General features: G+C 43.5%; 1 protein-coding gene across 1 annotated transcript in view; it reads left to right on the top strand.

Moving 5' to 3' along the window:
* The first annotated feature begins 769 nt into the window (after positions 1–769).
* The window catches only part of chst15 (carbohydrate (N-acetylgalactosamine 4-sulfate 6-O) sulfotransferase 15), a 32,156-nt gene continuing 14,413 nt past the window's right edge, over positions 770–18,512 (top strand). The window contains exon 1 of the mRNA XM_062413648.1: positions 770–986. The gene's annotated coding sequence lies outside the window, so the exon portion shown is untranslated. The remainder of the gene's footprint in view (positions 987–18,512) is intronic.

Here is an 18,512-nt window from a genome sequence, read left to right on the forward strand (position 1 = left end):
GCTCACAGCTTCAAAGAATTACAATGCAACGCCAAATTACTATCTTTTTGGCGCTCATCTCTCAATACTGTTCCAGCTCCCCCAGTTTGCCCGGATCCACTGAATAAACCACACAAGACAACAGACAGCCATCTATGTGTTGATCCCTCACTTAATTACTTTTATTAATCACCTACTTTCCTTCCCTGACTGCGGCTCTGCAGCTTCAAGACCGTTGGTTTCTACTGAGGATGCACATCTTTAATAATGTGTCATAAATACCTGTTTCTATAGCTTATGACATGGACTGAAGTCTGGACATTTTCCCAGAGATTTTCTAGAGTGGCTGTACGTTCAATGTTGGTTAAATGTCCGGAAAATATCCGGAAAAAAAAAATGTCAGAGTGATTCGTTTTGAGAATAAAGCAAGAATGCATAATTTGGATAGTTCTCAGTGACCTAGTGAGCGTGTTGATGATACCTTTTGACATATGTTTATATATAATAGAGGACTTGTCTTATTTGCATATATATAAATGGATCTATATATAAATCTATATATAGGCTCATTGGCTAACCCTTCTTTGTATGAGAACTCCCCCTCGTCCTTTTGCGCCCCTTCACCCCAAACAAGACAGATAGACAGACACAAAGAGAGAGAGAGAGAGAGAGACACACACATAGAGACACAGAGAGAAAGAGAGAGAGAGAGAGAGAGAGAGGAGAATCACAGAGTGACTCCCACCGCTCACATTTGGAGAGAGAGAGAGAGAGAGAGAGAGAAGCAGGAGCTGTCACAGTCTGCAACTTGTTCACACGCAACCTCCACTGGATGAACACAAATAATCAGAATAATAATATTAGGATTTGCAGTCATCACACGGATTTACAAATGCCAGTCATCGCGTGACCGGCGACCTAGATGGAGACACATGCGAGGCGGCGATGAGAAGTAGTTTGGTCGGGGTGGTGGTGTGAGCGCTGCCGGCACCGAGAGGAAACTAATGGTAGGTTTCTTTATCCTTTCTATTTCTAACGCCACTGGATTTATATACTTCAACACTCCGGTGTCAGCAACTGGCGTTTTAATTTCCAGCGACTGTATCGATCTCATTTTTATTTCCATGCTCCTGCGTGCGCGTGTGTGCGCGTGTGAGTGTGTGTCTGGAAGTTCATGCCCTCGCTTTTTTTTCCAGGCTGCAAGACCCGAGCTGCAGAAATGGAAAAGTTTTTGGGTGATTTGACTGCCTGTGTGTGTGTGACTGCGTGCGTGCGTGTGCATGTGTTTGCCCTATGTGTAAAAGCGGAGACGTCGCCGATATAACGGGCTCCTTTCAGCGGAGAGGCTCCCGCAGCCCGCACATAGAGGATGAATGGCTCACTATGTTTTCTCACCCAACTTCACTCAGTTGCCCCCTTCGTTAGAAGCACACTCGCGAGTCGTGCAGATATTTCAAACTGGGATTAATAATCAATAATCGAGCTGGAGAATACAAAGTCTCCTCGCCACCCGTCGAGCAGCTCCGGAATGGGATGGCGCTTGTTCTAAAGTCCAGATCTTTGGCATTTTCTTTGTTGCTGGGCATGCAGGGAATATTTGGCTTCCATTCATGAGATGCTGCCGGGGCTCCTCAACCGTGAGAGCCAAAACAAAAGGCTGTCCCGCTGACCAATAGGAGCAGGGGAAGCCTCAGGAGGGATGGAGCGGTCCTCTCATCTCTTTGTCCTACACCTGAGACACCACACACACACACCCACCACACACTGCTGCCAGGCTCACATGACATTGACTGGGAACCTCATTATTTCCTATTTATTTTTGTTTTATTTACACAAGTTAATAATTAGACATAATGTTAGACTGGGCCATCAAAGCCCGCTGTACACATGGTTTCATAAGATTTCAACAAGTTAACTGTAATGCTTTTTTTTTCTCTATCATTCACAATCCCAATATGGAGATTCAGTATCTTGGGATCGACCCGCCGATCTTCTGGTTAGCAGACTGCCCGCTCTACCCCATGAGCCACAGCCATGACTACAATGTAAGTTCTGTGTCAAGTCACAGAATTACTTCTCCATTGTTGAACACAACCAAACAACCCCTTGAAACATTGTTGTCGCTTCAACTACAGGTAGTTAACAGTAGGTGTCCATAGTATTTCCCACAGCCAAGATAAATTCTGACCAAAGTGTTTGTAGACCAGCAGTTAGCAGTTTGTTGAAAGACGTTGAAAGAACATTAACATATAAGGGCTGGGCAATAGAAAAAAAACTATAAAAAGAATCACCACAATATAATTTTCATCAATAACAATGTAACAAAGGTAGAACTCATTATTGGTTTGACTGTTCTACCTCAGATTTGTTAAATGTTTTGCGGTTTAACAAGTTTTTGTCTCTGTCCACAAAGAGGAGTTCAAAACCACAACCACCTGGAGTAAAATGATATCTTTAAACTTAAGGAGAAATAATAATTAGACACTTGTCGTGATAAATATAAGCAACTACTGACTACTGGTATGTTTTCTATTTTTGGCCACAGTTTCCTTCACCGGCTCCCAAACGTACAGCACTTTGCACATCTGGCCCTTTTCGCCCGACTCAGCTGCTTTCGAACACATCCCAGGACGTAAACATCCTCAGTATGTGCTGCAGGAATGTATGGATGCATGGGAGAGCTGGTTAATGGTTGGGGACAAGCCCTCAGGGTGCATCACATCACTTTAACCTCTCTCTCCTCCTCTTCTCCTCTTCACGGCTCCAGTTGAGGAAGTTAATGTGCAGAGTAATACGAGGGGTTTTAATTACTGTACTTGAGCTTTGAATTAGGTGCATGGAAGCTGCTTGCCAGCACATCGGCCGTATGGGAAAGTGAACTTCATCAGAGAAAAGGCGTGATGCAAATGCAGAAGCAGTTGGAGTTGGAGAGCAAAAGTGCTGGAGGAGTTAGTGAATTAGTGGAAATTCATTAAACAATGTAAATGTCAGATATGCAAGGTCTATGGTTTTAAGGCAACTGAAACGTAAGGGTTTGCTGCTTTTCTATGACTTGTGGGAATATTTTGGGGGTCTGTGCTGCTAACCTATGGGCGGCTGTGGCTGAGGGAAAGGAGGCTGTTGGAGGGTCGTCCTCCAACCTGATGGTCGGCAGTTCGATCCCCAGTCTTCCACATCTGCATGCCGAAGTGTCCTTGGGCAAGATGCTGAACCCCGAACTGCCCCTGATAGAACAACAAAGTGCTGCTAATAGATGCACTGTATGAATGAATGTGTGTGTGAATGTGTGAATGGTTGAATGTAAAACTGTACTGTAAAGCGCATTGAGTGGTCATCAAGACTAGAAGAGCACTATATAAATACAAAAAACATTTAACCAAGCAAAACCAGGCATTTCAATTGATTCGTTTCGTTACAATATCACAGAATAAACCTGTAAACCAATAGAGATGATGAAAACAAGATTTACTCACAGCGCTAAAGGGCCCTTCACGTTTTTTAGGCGCCCGTTTCACAACGATGCACATGCAATGTTTACGTGATTTCTACACGTATTAAGTGCCGCGTGTGAGCCGAGAGTAGCTGCCTGCTTGTGAGTTGACACAGTGTCTGCGTGGGAGGCTGAGACGTAGGTGTCGTAAATGTGGAGGGGGAATCTTTATCGCTGCAGTGTATTATTATGCAGCGAGTGGGATGGATGATTAGAATGATTTAAATGCCAAGACTGGTAGTAGCGTGCGTGGCCCGTCTCTGGCAAAAAAAAGCCCCCCCCACCCCCCGCCTCCTCGTTTTCTACTGGGTGACTGAAGCCCCTTTGATGAATTACTCTGTCTGTGATAAGTTGAGCTATAATGTTTCCAGGCTGATTGTTCTTGATTTAGACGGAACGTTAACGTGGCTGTTTATGGGGCGTTGATTAAGTATTCATTTAGAGGGAGCTTAAAGTAAATAAACAATGAATCCCCCCCCGCCACACGCTGTCAAATCTGCATGCGAAACACATAGCTTTTGGTGCTACATTCAAGAGAGAGCGTGTTGAAAAAAGACACAGAAGTCGGGATGAATAATATTTATATCTGCTACAAGTTATGATACAGAAAGATGATAAAGTTTTTCAACCCGACTTTGATTACATGTCAGTGAGATCTTAGCAGGAATTCGATTTTCAGACATAGCTTTTTCCATCCATTAGGATTCCGGTGATACGGTCTCTTTCAGGAACCGACCGGCTGCAGACTTAATTATTGCGATGCAGACAAAGTTGGGATGTCTTTGTTATTGAAATCTTTGTTTGAAATAATTTCTCAGGGGAAGGGTGCTCATCTTTAAAAATGCCCTTTTATGGCCACTTCATCAGGGAAACTGGGGAGAGTTTGGCAGCGAGCACACACAGGCTTGTTGCCCTTTTCAAAATCATAGATTTAAGGTCATTAGACACTGACAGAGATTAAACATGTCCAAGTGCTTTGGCCAAACGTTGAACCCCCCCACTGGATTAGTTTCAAATGGAAAAAGCTTTATTTTGGAGAGAGAGGCGTCTGGGGATTTGCTGGTATTATTTGACCATCTTGTTCCCGTGTTGTTACAAGATTTTGAGTCATTTACAAAACAGGCACAGCAGCTCTCGGTAAGGAAGACACTCTGGGTCCAAATAAAGAATTTAAAGGATTTGTTTCCTGTCATCCTGTATTTAATGTCACATGGTCTCAACAGGCTGGTGTTTGCTCTTGTTTAGTCACCCTGTTTTAATTTCCAAAATAAGTGGAATGCCGTGTTTATTGTCTTCCATAAATCTCAGGGAAATGTGCTGATTTGCATCTAGATTCATTTTGTGTCAAGGCCCCTGTTGCATAATTATTCATCAGAAATAACTAGAAATCAGAAGCCACGATGAACATAGAGTTGGCTCGACCTGACTCTGTGCCAGCTTCCCAGACAGACTCGACTGGGACATTTTGCACCAGACAGAGTGTCTCACTCCCCCAAAACAAACCTCTGACCAGTCCTTCAGATCCACTCCATTTCTTCGATTTCCCAGTGACTCACAGATTGTTGCCCCGCTCTGATAACTCCGACACTTCTTTCACCCCCCCCCCCACCCCCCAAGGGATACAGCTCAGTTTTTCAGCCTGAGAGCCTGAGAGCAGCAGCCTGTGTTTCTCAAATGAAGCGTTTGACCTCTCTTTTAAGGGTCTTTTATTTTAGTCACTGCGACAGGAAGCCCAGTGTCAAGTGTGCATCGGGGGCCACAGTGTGCAGCTCGACGGGGCTCCTCTGGGCCACAGGGCACTCAGGCTGTCCATATGGACCCAAGACCAAGATGGACGCAGGCAACATTAACTCTTAACAAGGTCAAACTGTGAAAAAAAGCACATCTCAACCCACCACATGTCAGTGTTCAAACAAGAAAACATACTTTGAGCAATATATATATATCTCTTTGTAAAGATTACTGACATGATTATAAATGAGAGCGTCTTAATTGCCCCCTGGTGGCTGACTGTAGTATAGGTCGTTAACCTTGCCTCCTCCATGTTAGTGGATGAGACATGGACCAAACTAAAAAGTCAAGATACACGTTAAATATATTTTTTCCGGCAAGATGGATTCTTTCCTTTTAGATAGTTCTTATAACAACTATTTTCCAGTGCTCATGTTCCTGCTATCCTTGGTTTAAATTAGTTTTGTGACGCTATAAAAACGGGGGTTAAACGCCATGATTGACAGCCGAGACTGACCTCAAATACTGCCGCTCCATCCCCCTACTGCTACCGATGCAGGCGTTCATATCCTGGATATGTTGTCTTTATTTCTAGATGGTGGGAGGAAGTGGAGAAGCGCTGTACAGTGAGTGTCCCCTTCAACCTGGTTACTCTGTGCTGACAGATTATTGGTTATTGCCCGAGACAATTAGTCCCTATAGCTTTAAAATGTGAGGACTTGCTGGTTGTGGTGCCTCGACTGTCAGACGCAAGCTCTGCTCCGATTACAGTCCCTTAACTTTAAGTATTTGAAAAACTAAAGGAAGCAAACAGCTGGAAGAGAAAACAACCCACCTCTTTTTCTCTCTAATTTACATCAGGGCCAATGACAGAAACAAGCAAAGCGTGGTTTAAAGTAAAGACTGCTCATTCGGAACAAACTGCGGTAGTTACACATACGCCTCTCATCAGGATGCAGATAATGGTGCGTGTGCATCAACATAGACAAATCCGCCTGTCAGATGCGTGTCTATTTAAAAAGTTAAGTCTCGGGTTATTCTGCAGCCCATGGAAAGATGTCAGCTCTTGAGGATGCAATCTTTTTCTACACGCCTGTCATCAGTACCCCCCCCCCACCCCCCACCATTGCATTAATGTTTCATCGACAGACTGCTGTGTTTTTTTTTGTGTAACATCGAAATGACAGCAGACTCCACGTTAGACTGAATGATCTATACGGAAGACAGTATCTGGCTGTTTTTCCAGGCATTACACTCGAGTGTGGGAGTTGGACTTTTGAAAATAATGCTGCACGCCGGGGGCCTGGTGATGGATTAGTCCTCCAATGAAGTTATGTTATGTATTCCTGATAAGAGTAGTGGATCACCGGGCAGGATTTATGTGGCTGCGGTGGAGCAACCACTCTAGAAGATGCCGTCCGTCCGAGGCGGCGGTCTGAGGCTGTTTGTCATCGTGATTGATGAGCTCCTCGCGATCAAGCTAACATGCCCCACGGACATTAATCTGCTTTATCTTGGAAATGACTTGCACAGTTTTTCTTCTGCGGTGTTATTGGGTCTAGTAAACAAAGTGAATAGATGTTTTAACAGCATGCAGTACTCCAGACATTTATATTCCCATTCTGCTGGTAAAACCAAACCATACCTGTTTTCTGGAGATATGGTGAATAACATTAAATGCCCCACTTCCCATGGTGACGTTTTCTTGTCATGAAAATGACAATTCTGGATTTTGAAAGTGTCATGAGCTGTTATGAGCATTGTTGAGTAGAATTCTATCACATGGGGGAAACTAACATTGTATTTAAAGGGATGAGTGTGACTTATCATATCAGTCAACAGCATGGACATAATAGCTCACCCATGAAAACAAACATGCCTTCAAAGAACACAAGCCTTCTCTTCCGTTTCACTTTGATTTACGTTTCGCTCGGACAGTTCTTCTCCCCATGAACGATGTGGACGTCACGCTGGGACTTTCAGGTGCAGAGGAGGAAGGTAAATCTGGCGTCCCCGAGATGCTGCGTGCCGCTGCCAAGTCCAGGGTCACTGCCTTTATTAATGACACGCGGGAAACCAAACTGGCTTTTCCTCCCCTCCCCATCTGTACCCAGTTGTGCCAAACAGACGTGAGGCTGGTGAATGAGAACAGAGCCCTAATGCAGCTACTGGTTTGATTTATGGCACTTTGTGGTGTGGGAATATTATTACTAAGGCAGGGTAAATTGCATGTTTACAATTATGTAAATATCTCTACACATTAGAGACCACATTACTGATATCAACTCTTGATTATTAATAATATACTGCTGAAAACTAATACATAATTAGACTTTACATTTTCTACTTTCACTGGATTTTATTACGTTATTGATTTATTCTTTCTAAAGGCGCTGATTGATTTAAACCATAGAATTTGTAAACTATGAGTTATGCCTGCTTAGAGGACCGTGACGGAGTTGACGGGGGGACCGTGGCAGAGGGGACACGTGTGGTAAAGAGATGCAGCGGGATGAGAAAAGCATTTAAGATGCTTTTAAAACGTTAGTTTAATTTTTTTAATTGATGTCAACATTCATACCTCTCGGAATTACACGTCAGTAAAACTCCCAGACACATGTATATTCTTAGATTAAGTGGCTCTGACTCTCTGAGGGTTATTGTCTACAATGTCCATAAATATCTTCAATAAGTCTGCTTTGAAAAACACAAAACTTGCAGAATCATGTGTTTTTTCCAAAATCGCCACAATCCACATGGTACGCCCAACCAACAACCAATGTTGGTTCCCTCTAACCAGGACCTTTAATCATTCTTTAACCATTTCTTTAACTGTTTAATGGTAGGTCGTCAGAAAACGCACACATGATAGTTTTAGAAGAGCTCAAAATGTTCAAGAAAGTAAGACAAACACATTTTGGGGGGAAAAGTAACAAGTCCTTAGTTTGTGCGTCAAGATTTGTGTGTTCTGATTTTATTTTCATACAGTTCTGAATTAATTTGCAATTAAATACCTAATCTTAAAAAAATATATATATAATGAGGCCCTATTCATTGACTTACACGATACTACATAAATAACAGGCATCAGTATTTTGGTTATTTTGTATTCCTGGAAAACATTCGTGAATCTATTTTTACACGCATGACTTTTACAATCTATATTTACTCTACCACTGGGTGATGGATGCTTTCATGGGCTGCCATGGAATCCCTTAGTTAAGGCTTATTATTTTAGTTTATGGTAGCTGAAAGAGCCATTATTAGTGGTTGTGCTTGACTCCAGCATCCGTCTCCCAGATGTCACTGTAATGGGCCTCGGCGTGGACCTGTGGGGTCTCTCCACAAAGGGACAGCATTGTGGAGAGAAGTGTTTGTTTTCCAATTATTACTTTTAAACGAGCAACTCTCAATACAGCCTCCATTTCTCTGCACCGTGCCGTCTGTGGTTTTCTAAACGACCGACAGAGCATTGAGACTGATTGAAGTTCAATTCCTCTTAACACTGCCCTCCCAGTAATGGCACCAAATGCACGGTTAAGCTTGTGATTAAGAGTTCAAGCAGCAGCGGCCCCCGGGGCTCATTTAACCCTTTAAACGAGAGGTGGAGGTAAACAAAAAAACTTGCACTCACTCGCCACCCATCCGCGCGTCTGTCGGAGTTCAAAGGTCGACATCGAGCTCAAGTTACCGCAGATGCTCACAACCTGGCCCGGGCCACGAGGAATCTTCTGCAAATGTTATTTTCGTCGCTGCAGCTATCATTTTGTGGGTTTGTCCCTGCAAAAGTTAATTTGGAGTTGGAGCTTCATATCTGAGGAGGCAGCCGCTGCCAGTATGAACCTTTTTGTCAAACTATGGGAAATTGTTCACACTGCATGATGGATGTGTTGTTGTCATTAAAAGACCGTTACCCCTCCCTCCATATATTAGGATGTGGCCAGGCAGGTAGAATTGGGATTAGACTTTTTTTTTTTTTTGCTACCATCTACTTCCAGAGCATACTAAACAAGACAGGAGTATTATTGCAATTTATGCTAAATCTGACACTCAAATTACAGCGCAAGTAATCCCTCTGTGAAAGAGATGGAACATGGCAACTTTAAAAATGAAGATACCACGCTTTTAATCCCCCGTTTTCAAAGGAGACCTCTTTATTCTCAGATTTAATTTGGGAAAATCAACCTTCCTGTCTGTGTGTCCAAGCCTTGATTACGCTGGAACCAGGGAGAAGATGAAGCACAGCACCTCATAAAGAAAATCCAGAAAGCATCTTAATATCATGGATCCTCTGGGATGCCCTCGAGGTGCCTCCCTAAAACCGTATATGTGCTGTCGAGCGGCTGTGCAATAAGCCAGCCGACTCGGTAATAGCACACGTTTTGTCAATTTACCCGTTTTCTTGGCAGTCATAGGCCAACACTCAATCCGTGCACATATCCCTATCTGGCAGGAGGCTCAGCGCAGATAGAGATAAAGCTCTCACTGTTTACTAGGTGGGAGACGCCACTGCACAGGATTACTTCACGTCTGCAAGTGGGCTCACCGAAAGTGGGGAATTAAAGGCAAAAACAGGGAGATGCTCTGAAAACATCGCTCCTCATCGTCACTCACACAGAAGTCACAGATGGAAAAGTGCAGTCTTTAATAATTTGGCTGACATCTTTTAATACGGTTCACTGAGTGGAGCTATCCAAGTTGTGTCTCTAGTGTGAAGAACATTTCTCAGACTGTGCCAAAATACCCTGGGAACCATCTCAACCGCAGGATTGGGGAAAGGAGCTTGTTTGATGTTGGCGACTCAGGTTAATGGGCTCAAATTGAGGCCAATGAGATTTTGAACTTGCAAAGTGTGGTCGACAAATAATTCAAAATTTTGGAGTAGAGGTTTGCACACATGTAGAAAAGACTATGTGACAAAAATTCTGTGAATAAATGATACCAGTGGTGAGAGTACACAGAGAAAAAATAAGTGCTTCTAGATTTAAGTGTGGATACCCAACTCTAGCCCATCAGGACCCATCAGGACCCATAGGCTGGGCTATTTAATTGATTTTTTAGGCAGCATGGGCCTGGGAGAACATTAAGCTTTGGGTCAGACACAGAAAACCGAATGCCTGTCAGGTCTGGGTTGGGCTCGGGTTGTTTTGTCTCGTGCTGTAAATTGGTTCTGTAAATTACAGTGTCCTACTTTGTAAATGTTCACAAACACAATTCTTCTGTCAGTGTCGTTGTACCTTGTCCCTGTCTCAGTTTCCTTAGTAGGTGGACCAGTCCTCAGGGACTTCAGCTTACACGAGTCCTGGGTACCATCACCATCTCCATCTGTCTGGTTGGGCAACCAGGAGGACAAATAAAAATATGTGCGGACTGAGAACAGTGACTTATAAGCGACACCCCACATCCCACGGGTCCTTTACATTCTGCAGCGACCAAGGGAAGCCTATAAAACCTTAACACTTCACAAATCTGTCACACAGACCTTGTGTTAACCTAAGTAGTACTGATAGGTAGGGCTGGATTTTATACGATCACACAGTTGGCTGCTAACAAGCCGAAAAGTGTTTGCTAACACGGCCTAAGTGTGATAAATGCAAAACAAGTAAGTTATGATTTAATTAAATCATCCCCCAATCTGGAGCCACTGAATGATCACTCACAATTATGTATGACATCAGTGCTGTGAAGGGAAAACCTGAATGAGGACTCTCATTTCTTCATTCGATACATTATGTGTTCTTCTGTGTGTGAACTTAGATTAACTCTTTGAATGCAGAACCACTTTAATTGCGTTTTATATTGAAGTCAGTGGAAATAATCGGATGAGCAGGACCTCGAAGGGGTCTAAGGCTTTGCCGGTGTCAAACTACCTTGATATTAAAAACTTCCATATTAAGCCGAAAACTAGAAAAGTCTACTGAAATCCAGAAGTAGGTGTCACTCAGATGCTTCCAAGTGGAACATAATGAAACGGAGAGAGACCATTAATACGGACGTAGTGACTCCAGGCCACTGGCAGTAATTCACCTCAAGGGCCAATGATTATTAAAAAGAGAGTGAAACAGCCCCAGAATCAGCAGGACAGCTCAGTGTCACGTCCAAACTTTCACAGAAATTGTATCCAGATATTCTTGAGACATTTCAGTCTGGACAACAGTTACTACCACTACCAGATGGGGGCAGGAGTTCAGTCTATCTCAACAGTAGTTTATCACCCACACGGTGCAAAACTAACGCCTTGCAGTTAATGTTTTATTATCACTCATATAAGGTTGCTGCATGTTTTAGGCCACTCAAACTTTTATATTCACTCTTGACACCCTCTGTCGGGAAACATCCACTCTGAGCACTCTGCTTTGAAGTTCTCGACTTCATTGGCTCTCATTATAGTCCCATTGAGTGTTTACCAAAATATGCACTGTATTCAAGTGTTGCACAGATGGGCCATAAAGTCCGATTTTAGAGGTGGTTTACCGACTCCAAGTTCAGTGATTGTTTTCAAATGTGTCCTTCAAATGTCAACAACATGCCGATGTAGAAATACCCAACGACTGTGTTGTTGTTATAAATTTGAATTTAGCAGTCAATGTTCTAGCCACAACATTTTTCTTGTTCTTCTCATACAAGTGTTGTGGTTTCCCCCCCCCCACCCCCGGTAAAATTATGTGGTTGCCAATTTGGATGGGAGCCATTTCAGCGGCTGCGTGGGCTCAGACGCATTCCACTGGAAACAGTCAACATTCCCCATTGGATTAATTACCAACTGCTTTTCCCCCAGGTCCGCCTGCTTCTTGTCCAAAAAAGAAGATTAACAGTGGATTGAACTTTGGTCCTCAGGCGGAGAGACGGGCTGTCAGGTCTCGTAAAGAGGGCGGGGAGGTGAGCAGGAGCAGGTGTTGGTGCTGAGCACAGGAAAAAGGTGGTCGACGAGGTGAAGGGGGTAACGTCTGGCCTCAGCACTTGTTTTCGGTGTGTCTCTTACTCTGATCATTATTCTGGTAGTTTCAGTGTCGGCGGGGAAACATTGGATTGGACAAGTTGCTGAGTAGCTAATGGTGCTCAACGTAAATGTTAGAGGCTGTGACTGCCACCCACATTATTGGCAATTTAAAAACAAGAGAGATGCACCTCAAGGCGATGAGAGACTGATTGGCAAGTCTTTCACAGATCCCCAAAACATCCAATCCTCCCACGCAGCAGCGAGTGTGTCCGTGAATTTAGAAAGGAAAGTTCACGACTTCTTGTCCACGTTGCAGTTTCTCTTTCTTCCCAGCCGCTCAGATAAGTTTCCTCTTGTCAGTCAGCATTTTGAAATTCTGTCTCCACTGTCCTTTATTTGAAACTACATCGCAAATTCTGTCAGCAAGGCGGATTCATATTTCACAAGCAAAGAATCAATATCAAGAGACGGCAGGATCTGGCCACTGATACAAAATGCAAGACAGGATGAAATTAAGACATTTAATTAAAGCGACTGTAGGACCACTGTTAGACAGATCGTATCTCTAACAGTAGACAAAACAGTGAAATGCACACTCAGAGATGTCTCAAGATTTAATTGAATTCATCAGGGTAAGTTAGATAACAAGATTCATCCTGATAAATTATTCTTTGGGAAATGAAGTGGAAACACAGCACTGCTTTACATATGCACCTCAAAGCTGAAGCCCTGTCATTCACACACTTTCACTCAAAAAATGTATTATTAGTTAATTAATATTTTCATGTACAATAGGCTCTCTTCCATTAGAAGATAAATGACCTTCAACCTTTGCTCGAATCTCTGAATATTAACTTTCAGTCCCAGTTCTTCCTCATTATATGAGTTCTTCTCACCACCTCCACGCTCAATAATTTAAATGGAGACTACTGTGTTTCTGGTCCTTTTAATGACACCTTCAGAAGAGTTATACACTTCCACAGCTCCAGACCCACTTTTCACTAGTAGCTTCTGTGTTTCCCATTTCACATGACACACAATGATGATTTTGGGGTAAAAACGTCACACTGGAGCTCCTAGTTACAGACTCGGAGGAAGCACCGTCTTGAGAAACGGTCACAGAATGCAAACAAATGGCCGCCGTGTGAAACTCTGACCTCTGACAGTCCTGGTTGCGGGAGGGCTGCCAGTGTATTAAAATGATGAATAAAAGATAAGACAGAAGAAAGTGCTGAGGTGGGACTCCAGCCGGTAGAACCCAGCTTAGCAGCAGTTATGAATCAAGGGCAGAGGCCACCCTCCTCGCCGCCCTCCTCTACAGTGAGAGTGTCTCGTGTCTTGTGTGGATAATTTGACCCCGCTGGCTCCTCCGGCCGGGTCACGGTCAGGTCCTGGTCTCGCTGATCTCCCTGGAGAGGGGGGGGGGGCTGCTGCCTGATTTCCTGGAGATTAGAGTCTGATCTTCTGGTCAACAGTGTGTGATGGACGTCTTCTCCCTGGGAAATACGATCCACGAATCCACTGTGAGCTGCGGCGAATACTCATCCTCTCCTTCTCGCCTGTGTTACGTGGTTGTGATTTCCAGGATTGGATTGGGCCGCAGCCCCTGGGGGCATTAGAGGAGGAAGTGACATACTTGACAAGTCATATGGCTCCCACATCATCAGTGGGCTTTGTGGCACATCGTGGAAACGAAGCTCGTTGAAATCCTCTTTCCAGATGTTTCTCTTGTACTCCCAAGCTACAGCGAGGATTGACTCCGTGCCTCAGTAACTTGCGCTTGTTCTTGCTTCATTTGCTCTCACAAATGATGCTCCTTCTAATTGACTTGAGTTTGAATGGATGGTTAATGCTCACAATGTCCCTGGTGACAATCAGGTTTTAAGACAGCAGAGTTAAACCGTTTCCTGTGTTCGCAGACAGACACGAAGGTGCAGCTGCTTGTTTCTGAATTTCTCCCGTTTCGATTTATTTTCTACGAGTCAGAGCGTTTTATCAAATGGCCTCATCACAAGAGAACCTCAAGTCAATATTATCTGCAGACAGAAATATAACTTTTGAGTGTGTGGGAGACGTATCATCCACATCAGTCAGCACGATTACTCAATAACTTTGGAAACAATTTCGGGTAACACCCACAAAATGTTCCTTTTACACTTTGTTTAATTCGGAGACATATACTTTACCCTTGGTGGAGGCGCCTGCCTATCGAGCACCACACAAACCCACAAATGTTACCTGCTCACATTAAATGCATTCAACTGGCAAAACACGGAGTCATTTTTCATGTTTTTTGAAAGGAGTAAACAGAACAGGAGGGACCAGCCACAGCGAGGGGATAGAACGGGAGCTGCAGGTGACTCGCACTCCTCCGGCTCCAGCTCCTTTCAACATCGCTCCGCTGATGTGAGGAGAACAACTTGAGGCTTGTGCAGCGTGACATCAGAGCACTGTCGCAATTACTTTTGACTGACTTCTTCATTAAAGCAGCGCGGCTTTGTTGGGTTGTGCTGCTCTTGTGTTTCAGACACAGCAGCTGCTTGTAAAGTGTTTGCTGTAGTATCAATCCAGACTCGCTATTACCACAATAGTCCCTTGTGCAGGCTCATAAATCCGGGCTGAAATCTTGAAGATTTTTTTTGAGAAGCATGAATGAAAAGCATTAAATGAATAATTGACATATTTTCTACTTCTAATAAAAATAGAGTTCCTCCAAATTAAAATATCTCCAGCCCTCTTCAGCCAATCACGGGGCTGCTGATGTTTCACATGCCAGGCCGGGTCTCAGTGCCTGATCGCCCTCGCACTGGCCCCATGCTGAACTTTAATTATTGTGAGTGGAAAAACATTTTTTGCTGCGGCTGACACAGCAGCGACACCCGCTTTGTTCTTCCCTCTCACTGCTCCTGTCACGCTCTTGTCCCGACAGAACTTCCTGTGTTGTTGCCGGACCTCGACCACAGTCCACTTCCCGGCTCATGTTTAAGAGGTCAAGGCGTAGTGAGGCGGGAAGATGATTTCTCCGAAGTGAACACGCCGAAATGATATGTTTACAGCCCTTCAGCTATGTCTTTGGATTATACACTCATCAGTGTGTGTAGACAAGGCCTCAATGAGAAACTTCCTGAGTCTGTAGGCAGCACTTTCCTTCTTATACTGAGTCATTAGCAGTTTGCTCTGTGCTTCATCCGTTTGCTGATTTGCTTTGGAGCATCCACAAGTGGTCTCCTTCGGGGGGAAATGGCTTCATGATGCTCGGTGAAAGCGGCTCATTGCTGCATGACAAACAGTATCTTCAGCATGACAGTGAATGGTTGAAATCAGTTTGAGATAAAAAGCCTAGTGAGCACTCCTGGGCTGCTGCACACAAAGACTGTGTGGAAAGTACGAGCTGTTTTATTTATCAAGGTCTCCCAAGCATCGTCGTCGCAGGGTGTTCGGTCCAACCCGTCATCTTGTGCTCGTGTTTTCTGTTCCCCCTCTCCCTCGAGAGAGCACCTAGGCTTGCACAGCAGCAGATTGTTGTTTTTGCCGTGCACCTCCCACCACTGCTACTCTGTTCTTTAACTTCTGTCACAGATAACAGAGTCTGCAGGCGATTCCCACGTTGCTGGCTGCGTAGGGAGGCAACGATATTGTATCACTTTACCCACCTATGCAATGAATCAGGGATAAGCTCCTGTTTACATTGTGTTCTCCAGTTTATCAGTCCGTATTACATAACCCACTTTGTGCCACATGCTGTCAGTAGTGCTGTGCTGCATACTGAGCAGCCACAGAGCATGAAGATGCTCACTCTCGTTGTTGATGACATGATGATCCCATTACATTTACACTATATCATTTGATGACAATCGGGCAAAATCTACGATATGGATTTCCACAGAACCTGCTGGAACATTGAGACAAAGAAATCTGGATGAAGGATCCACAACAAATATACATTTTCACCAATCTCCAAAGGCATTGGAAAGTTAATGGATCTTAAGTAAAATTTAGTGGAATTGCATTATCTAGGAAGTGGATGGTGGACACAGTTGTCCAGTGGTTTGAATCCCAACTTGGCTTGGTGTTAGGTTGCCGTGCAATATGCTGATGACCTGTCTAGGGTCTACCCCACCTCTCGCCCCAAATGGAATTGGCTCCACCAACCTCAAAGAAAATGCAGTATAAATAATAAATGGATGTGTAGATGATATCGATAAATATGAATAATTTAGTGCGAATCCAAACCAAAATCCGGATAACACTTTAAATGTGTCTTCGGGTGTCATTCAGGTAACTATGACTAATTTGCCTTTTAGTATAGAACCTAATCATTGAAATATTTTTCAAGGATTCTTAATGGTAACATGGATGCAGTTGTCTTGAGCTTATCAACTCATCTTATACCCAGTTTCCTCTGTCTCCCAATTTCCAACACAACCTCTAATCTCGCTGTTGCACCTGCAGATGTTTGAAGTTGAATTTGTGCAATGTTAACAGCCTTGAGTAAATAAAAGATGTTCTGATGCTCTAAGAAAACCTTCCTCCGTAGACAACCAGAGAAAATCATACACTGAAGCAGATTGTTTCTACGGCACCTTCATGAGTTTCCTGCACCATTTTTTCAGAGAGAAAAACAAGCATGAAACCTCCGACTTCCACTGCAAATGGGTTAGTGTTATGCCCGATAACAAAAAAAATCCCTTTTAATCTTCTCCAGCAGGAACACAGGGAGGTCTGCGAGGATAACCAAGGTATTCTAACTATCCTCCGCGATATGGAATAGTGAGTTCTCTGTAGTCTGAGAAAGAGCTGGCTCGTTTGCTTTGAACCAAAACAGAAAGGGGCATTTCAGGGGCCCATGCAATTAATTCCCTCCATTTGAAATACCAGAGAGCGGAGGAGGTAGGACATTGTGCTCTCTGCTGCACAGACTCCTCGTCCAGCCAGGTATAATGATCGCTCACCACTGTAGTTTGATGACAGAATGATTAAAGGGCTGTGGAGTGCTTTTGTCATTCCTATTGTTTGATAGCTTTTAATATGAAATATAAACCTGGTTCATGGTCACAGGAATGAGAGCATTATTTCTACTCTGCAAGTAAAGTCTTGTTCTGTTCGTCACTACCACATTTTCATCTCCACAATCATCTCAAAATAATTCTCAATTTTGACATTTGCCACATACGACCTGTTTGAAAATTTTATTTTTTCTACAGAAAGTGGCTTAGTAGCAGTTAACAACAATGGCTTTTCAACAGGTGCTTTTATTGAGCACAATATTTCCATTTGCACTGCAGCTTTTCACAAATAATCAATCATCCTGTACTGGCAGCAGTGAACACAAAGAAAAAAACTGTAATGTTAAAAAAAAGGCTCACAAGAGAACATCAATTAGCTGCCACCGCGTGAGGCTGGTCGGCTTTTCCAGAGCAGAGATGGAAACGGAGAGTGGGAGTGAAATGACAGATGTAAAACAAATCCCGTTGATGGTCTTTATTCACTGATCAATCTCCGAATGAAAAGAAAGACGGTTTCCTCTCGTCAAAAGACAAGTTCCTCCTTAACGCCGTCACCAAGTGGTTTTCATGGAAGACTTATCCTGAGATAACTTCTATTATGATTTAGGATTATAAAAATACAGCTGACAACATTTTAGCGAGCTCTTTAATTCATTTGGATGGCTTATTAGAAAGCATTAAACCCATGACACGAAAGGACTCACTCTACCTAGTACAGGTCGTCAAATAATTCAGTCTTTAAGGAGGCAAATTTTGGCTGACATATCAGCCAATGTTAGCTTACTGCAGGTTTATTGGAGTCATTTTCTGAAAATGTAAGATATAAATATGGATTAAAAAAATTCAGCATCACCCAAGCTCTACTTCCGATATTAAAAGTAAAAAGACAAAGCACATTGACGCTGTACAATACCCAGATATTTCTCAAATTGATACCTAATAGAGATCTGAAAAAAAAGAAGAGAAGAGAAAATAAATGTGGTGAAGAACCCTCTTTAATGAAAATGTAAAAATCCATATTTTCTTTTAACCATCGTGGGTTTGAAGGTTCTTCTACCAAAAGGTGGCTGATGCAACCTTGTGTCCCCTTCGTCCACTGCCCCTGCAGCCATATTTCCTTTTGAGTTAAGCCATTTCATCATGTTTGATGGACAGGAGCAACGAATTTGCTTTCTGAATAGGGCGGCGGTCTGCCAAGATGCCAGTCACCCACTGCTGCAGTTAGCTGATTGATTCAGATGCGAGTTCCCTTGAGAGTGACATTCTCTCGTCAACGACACACACCTTGCCTCTTCCCTCAATCTCTCTCTGCTCCCTTTTTTCACCCTGCCCCCTGTCGCCATCTTTCACTCTCATGCCCTCCTCT

Source organism: Platichthys flesus, chromosome 20, assembly GCF_949316205.1.
Source record: "Platichthys flesus chromosome 20, fPlaFle2.1, whole genome shotgun sequence".
Lineage (NCBI taxonomy): Eukaryota > Metazoa > Chordata > Actinopteri > Pleuronectiformes > Pleuronectidae > Platichthys > Platichthys flesus.